Genomic DNA, 6,380 nt, shown 5'->3' on the forward strand with positions numbered 1-6,380 from the left:
ATCTGTAGAATGGGGGAAATAGTCTAGCCTAACTCACAGGATCATTGTGAGGATTTAAACGATGTAATGCAAAGAAAGGGCCCAGCACAACACTTGCTGCTCAGTTATTGCTAGCTTTAATCTATAATTCTTTGTCGTATCTCACATTCTAACAATTTTCAGCCAAAAAGACTTGCCCTAGATTCCTTATCCTTTCAGGCCTCTTTACACCTATCAACCATTTTTTATTAGTTTTTCCTCCTTCCTTGTGAAGATGGTAAAATGGTCTTCATTTAATACAATGTGAGGAACCTGGAGCACAGAGAATAAACGTGGGAATCATTGAAATGGAACAAGACAGGAACAAACAAGTTTTTATGGTTTATTTCACTATACTAGTTTAAAGGAGTTGGTCACATTTTAATATACTTTAATTTTAACAAAGAAAATATCTTGGGTTTGTTGTGTTTTCTAAATTTACTTTAAATTTTTATCACATTAATGCATGTACATAGTTTTAAAAGCCAAAAAGGATGATAAAACTTGTAATGAAAAATGCAGTTCCTGGTCCCATCCCTCCCGCAAAATGGTCCCCTCCCTCCATTCCCCAGCAATCACTGTTTCAAGCCTTTTATCTGGTGTATTAGGGTTCTCCTGAGAAATAGAATATATATATATAAAATATACATAAGATGTGATGTGCATATATTATCTATCATAGATATATTTATATATGATATATGTGATATGTCATGTTATAAAATTATTAAATATACATGATATATCATATATATGATAGATAATATATACATGTCATATCACATATATGTATATATCTTATAAAAATACATTTTATGTATCTTTTTTTTTGAGACAGGGTCTCACTTTGTCACCCAGGCTGGAATGCAGTGGAATGATCACAGCTCACTGCAGCCTCAACCTCCCGGGTTCAGGTGATCCTACCACCTCAGCCTCCTGAGTAGTGGGGACATCAGGAGAGTGCCACCACGCCCAGCTATTTTTTTGTATTATTTGTAGAGACAGTGTTTCACTATGATGCCCAGGCTGGCCTTGAACTCCTGGACTCAAGCAATTTGCCTGTCTCAGCCTCCCAAAGTGCTGGGATTACAGGTGTGAGCCACGACACCCAGTCATAATGTTCTTTTTAAAAGACTATGCTTTCAGGGATCATTTCTATAGTTTGTTACCAGAGAAGTTTCTTTGAATGTGTAAAGCACCATTGAACAATGAAAGCACATGGACACAGAGAGGGGAACATGATACACCGGGGCCTGCTGCGGGAGTCGGGGGCAGAGGGAGGGATAGCATTAGGAGAAATACCTAATGCAGATGACGGGTTGATGGGTGCAGCAAACCACCATGGCACATGTATACCTGTGTAACAAACCTGCACGTTCTGCATATGTACCCCAGAACTTAAAGTATAATTTAAAAACAAAATAGCTTTATTGGCCGGGCACGGTGGCTCATGCCTGTAATCCCAACACTTTAGGAGGCTGAGGCAAGTGGATCACTTGAGCGCAGGAGTTTGACACGAGCCTGGCCAACATGGTGAAACCCCTTCTCTACTAAAAATACAAAAATTAGCTGGGCGTGGCAGCGCACACCTGGGGTGGGAGAATCGCTTGAACCTGGGAGGTCAAGGCTTCAGTGAGCCAAAATTGTGCCACTGCACTCCAGCCTGGGTGACAGAGCAAGGGTCTGTCTCAAAAAAAAAAAAAAAAAAAAAAAAAAGCCGGGCACAGTGGTTCACATTTGTAATCCCAGCACTTTGGGAGGTTGAGATGGGTGGATCTCCTGAGGTCAGAAGTTCAAGACCAGTCTGACCAACATGGTGAAACCCCGTCTCTAATAAAAATGCAAAAATTAGGTGGGTGTGATGACACACACCTGTAGTCCCATCTACTTGGGTAGCTGAGGCAGAAGAATTGCTGGAACCTGGAAAGCGGAGGTTACAGTGAACAGAGATCATGCCACTGCACTCCAGCCTGGACAACAGAGCAAGACTCTGTTTCCGGAAAAAAAAAAAAACACCATAAAAATAGCTTTATCATCTAGCATATGGATGCTATTTTTCCTTTCATCTCTTTGAAGATGTTAAGGAATGCAGTTTTATTTAACTATTTTTTTTTCTGTTACCTACTTGTCTCAGTTTTCTTCAAGTTCATTTTGACCATTTATTTTGGTTTCTTCCATATTAGACTTTCTTCAACTGTCTGATGATTCTTGGCTGTTCATTTATAGTTAAGAGTTAGAGATAAAAATGCTCATTTAATTCTTAGTGTGTTCGAAGCTTTTCAAAACTAGTGGGTTTCACCGTAAGAATATCAGACACAGTTCAGATTGCTAGTTAATTTCCTCAGAGAGAAGTTCTCTAATTAAAAAAAGGAAGCCATACCGCACAGTGCACTTAATGACATAGTAGACTTACATTCTTGCACAAATTCCACATCTTGTTGTAGACCAATAGTAAATGCCAGTTTGTGAACTAAACATTGGGTAGCAATGTATTAATCGCTCTCTAAGGAATGAAACCCTGGATGCTAACATTTTGGAGCTCAATTGGTGGTTAGGGGCTAAATATATTACTTGGAATAAGTAGATTTTCACTTGCTGCATTTGTTTTCAGTAAATTACTCATTCCTTCAGCTATTCTTGGTGTCTCTGAGTCTACTTTTTCTCTGCTTCAAACTTTCCAGATAATAAACCTCCAATCTAATGGTGTGATTCTCAAGTTCTAATATGTACCAAAGTCCCATGGAGGGCTTGGTAAAACACAGGTTGCTGGGTCCCATTGAGGCAGGAGAATAGGGTCTGGAAGCAGGGAACCTAAGGCTGTTTCAGTCTGACTTCCGAGAACTAAATTGAAAGGAAAACCCTAACTTTGCACACCTAAGTAACAAAAGGAGCAGAGTCTACTCCCTTTGACCTGTTCTGCCTGGTAGAATGGGAAACTGGCTGTCCACAGCAAATCATGCTGAGCAAGGGTGGAGTCTTTGTAACTTTGTAACTTCACTCCAGCCTCTGAATGGTTGATTTCTGCAACCAATCAGACTGAATGTGGGATACCATTTCATTTACATGAGGTGAGCTTGAAGTGGCCAATGGGAAAATTTTAGGAGGTATCTGGACCCAAGAAGATGCTGAATCTGGGCCCTCGACCCAGTGCTTGGGTCTGCTCCCACACTGTGGAGTGTACTTTCGTTTTCGATAAACCCCTGCTTTCGTTCTTTTGTTGCTTCATTCTTTCTTTGCTTTACTGAGTGTTTCTCCCAATTCTTTGTTCAAAACACCAAGAACCTGGACAACTTACAGTCGTGACCCCCTACTGGTGACATCATCTATAGAGTTTTGATTCAGGAGGTCAGGGGTGAAGCCTGAGAACTTGTAACTTTCTATTGCTGCTGGTCCAGAGACCTCACTTTGAGACTACTGGTTCAGAGCCTATGTGGGATGAAAGAAGGAATCTAGAATGACCTTCCCTCCTTGTAATTCAACCGGTTCTTCTATTTTCAATGTCATAGTTACCCCTCCTCTGGAGATACCTGTGCCTTCAATTTAATAACCATTCCAGGGTGCTGCAACAAAACGAGCTTACTTCTTTCTGGATTCACAGCCCTACCTCCAAGGTACACACAAACAACTTTAGGCCTAGGTTTTGGCTTGTTTTCAGTTCCTTGAAGTCGGTTCTCTCTAGTCCATCCATTTCTCAGCTTCCAAAATTTTGTTGACATATCTTAGCCACTATAGTCTCCTCTCCTGGGCTTTTAGTTCTTTTCCGCATATGGCTTTTTAAAAAAAATTTCTGACATTTTGGTGTAAGCAACGAAATGAACACTTACTTCAAACTGGCATGTTTAATAGGAAGTCAATGCAAGAAGCTATAAAGGAGAAACTAATAACTACCTCCTAATATCACCATTCGGAAATCATCATCATTGACATTAGGTAAACATCTTTTCCTGAACATATACATATAAAAAATAGAAAGACTATCTATTTTTATATGATTATATTATATGTGTTTGTTAAAAAATTATTGAAATTTAACTTAAAAGGAAAATTTTTAAAACTAAAAGTATTACTGAATTACATATAAATATTTTTTCTCCAAAGTGATATTAGTCTTCACTGAAGGCATCACATTATCTGACTTCAAAAGCTACTACAAAGCTATTGTAAGCAAAACAGCATGGTAGTGGCATAAAAACAGACACATAGACCAATGGAACAGAATAGAGAACTCAGAAATAAATCCATACATTTGTAGCCAATTCATTTTCAACACAGGCACCAAAACATACACTAGGGAAAAGACAGTCTCTTCAATAAATAGTACTGGGAAAACTAGATAACGATATGCAGAATAGTGAAACTAGACCTCTATCTCTTTTGAACACATACAAAAATCTAATCAAAATGAGTCAAAGATTTCAATGTAAGATCTGAAACTGTGAAACTAGTAGAAGAAAACATTGGGGAAATGTTCCAGGGCATTTATCTGGGCAAAGATTTTTTGAGTAAGATTTCAAAAACACAGGCAACAAAAGCAAAAATACACAAAGGGATTACGTCAAGCTAAATAATAAAACAAAACCCCTTCTAAACAGCAAAGGGAATAACAGTGTAAAGAGACAACCTACAGAATGGGAGAAAATTTGCCAACTATCCATCTGATGAAGGATTAATAACCAGAATATATAAGGAACTCAAACGACTTGATAGCAAAAATGACAACAGAAACAAACATCTGATTTAAAATGGGCAAATAAGCTAAATAGACATTTCACAAAAGAAGACATACAAATGGTCAACAGGTATATGGAAAAATATTCATCATCACTAGTCGTCCGAGAAATGCAAATCAAAACCACAATGAGATATCATCTCACTCACAGTTAAAATAGTTACTATCGGGCTGGGCACGGTGGCTCACGCCTGTAATCCCAGCACTTTGGGAGGCCGTGACGGGTGGATCACGAGGTCAAGAGATAGAGACCATTCTGGTCAACATGGTGAAACCCCGTCTCTACTAACAAAACAAAAAATTAGCTGGACATGGTGGCGCGTGCCTGTAGTCCCAGCTACTCAGGAGGCTGAGGCAGGAGAATTGCCTGAACCCAGGAGGCGGAGGTTGCGGTGAGCTGAGATCGCGCCATTGCACTCCAGCCTGGGTAACAAGAGTGAAACTACGTCTCAAAAAAAAAAAAAAAAAAAAGTTATTATCGAAAAGTCAAAAAACTTTGAGTGCCCAACGTGTGAGAAGGGAAATTCTGCCTCTGAACACACATTCTCACCGAGGAACCTGAAAGTCCAGATGACAGGAGAAGGATTTAACCTTACCTAGAGCTAAAACAAATTTAGAGAGCTGAGTGAAATATGAAGGTAGAAGAAGCCGTGGGAAAAGCCATCTAGGCACTCCCGGTCCCCAGGGAAGGCCAGGAAAGCCATTTGACTTTTTCTCACAGGAGTCTTTGTGGCAGGGGGCTGCCAGTGGGATTGGGAAAGGACCACAGCGGGAAAGAAGCTTCAAGCTGAACTTTGTAATAATTTTGACGGAGTGTCAATTTTCCTGGGCAAAATGGAGAGGAGGGTGAACAGGAAGTGCAGATAAGAGCATAGAAGCCAGGGAGGGAGAGGTGGGGCCTGAAAGCCCTGCTTGCTTTCTCAGCAGGAAAGCTTGTAGCCTGGGTCAAGATCTAGCTGCCTGGATATAAACTCCTGCAGTTGGCGGGGCATGGTGGGAGTGATATTGGCTTTGCTGGCTGCATGGGAGCCAGATGAGACCTGTCACTGCCAGCTTTCCCTCACTTCCCTTGTGACCCATATGATGCCGCAGAGGCAGCCATAATCCCCTTGGGAACATAACTCCATTGGCCTGAGAACCACACACCCATCCCCCATAGTGGCTGCCGCAAGCCTCATCCAAAAAGTGTCTGAGTTCAAACATGTATAACCCTGCCGCCACCTGATGGTCTTTCTCTACCCACCCTGGTAGCTGAAGACAAGAGAAATAATCTCCTGGGAGCTCTATGACCCCACCTCCCGCCCCCCACCCCACCCATTGCTTGAGAATCCTCAATATTTATCCAGGTGACCTTAGGGCAAGCTAGTGTCCCCCACACCACTGCAGCTGGTGCACTTTTGAAAGCACTACCTACTGGCTGGAGGCCAACCAACCCGTCATTATAACAATTCATAAAATCGCTTGAACCCGGGAGGTGGAGGTTGCAGTGAGCCGAGATCACACCCTTGCACTCCAGCCTGGGCAACAAGACCAAAACTCCACCTTGCTCCAAGGAAGGGGAACACAACAGTTAATTCCACCGCCTGTGACATCCTGGTTACCAGAGGTCCTGAGTTTGTCCACGTGACAATTT

The 6,380-nt window shown here is 41.4% G+C and overlaps 1 pseudogene; it reads left to right on the forward strand.

Annotated features, from left to right (window-relative positions):
• Window positions 1–1,148: 1,148 nt before the first annotated feature.
• Window positions 1,149–1,241, forward strand: LOC135272416 (small nucleolar RNA U3; annotated as a pseudogene).
• Window positions 1,242–6,380: the final 5,139 nt, after the last annotated feature.

This window comes from Aotus nancymaae, unplaced genomic scaffold (assembly GCF_030222135.1).
Source record: "Aotus nancymaae isolate 86718 unplaced genomic scaffold, 86718_ANA_hifiasm-v0.15.2.pri h1tg000108l, whole genome shotgun sequence".
Classification (NCBI taxonomy): Eukaryota; Metazoa; Chordata; class Mammalia; order Primates; family Aotidae; genus Aotus; species Aotus nancymaae.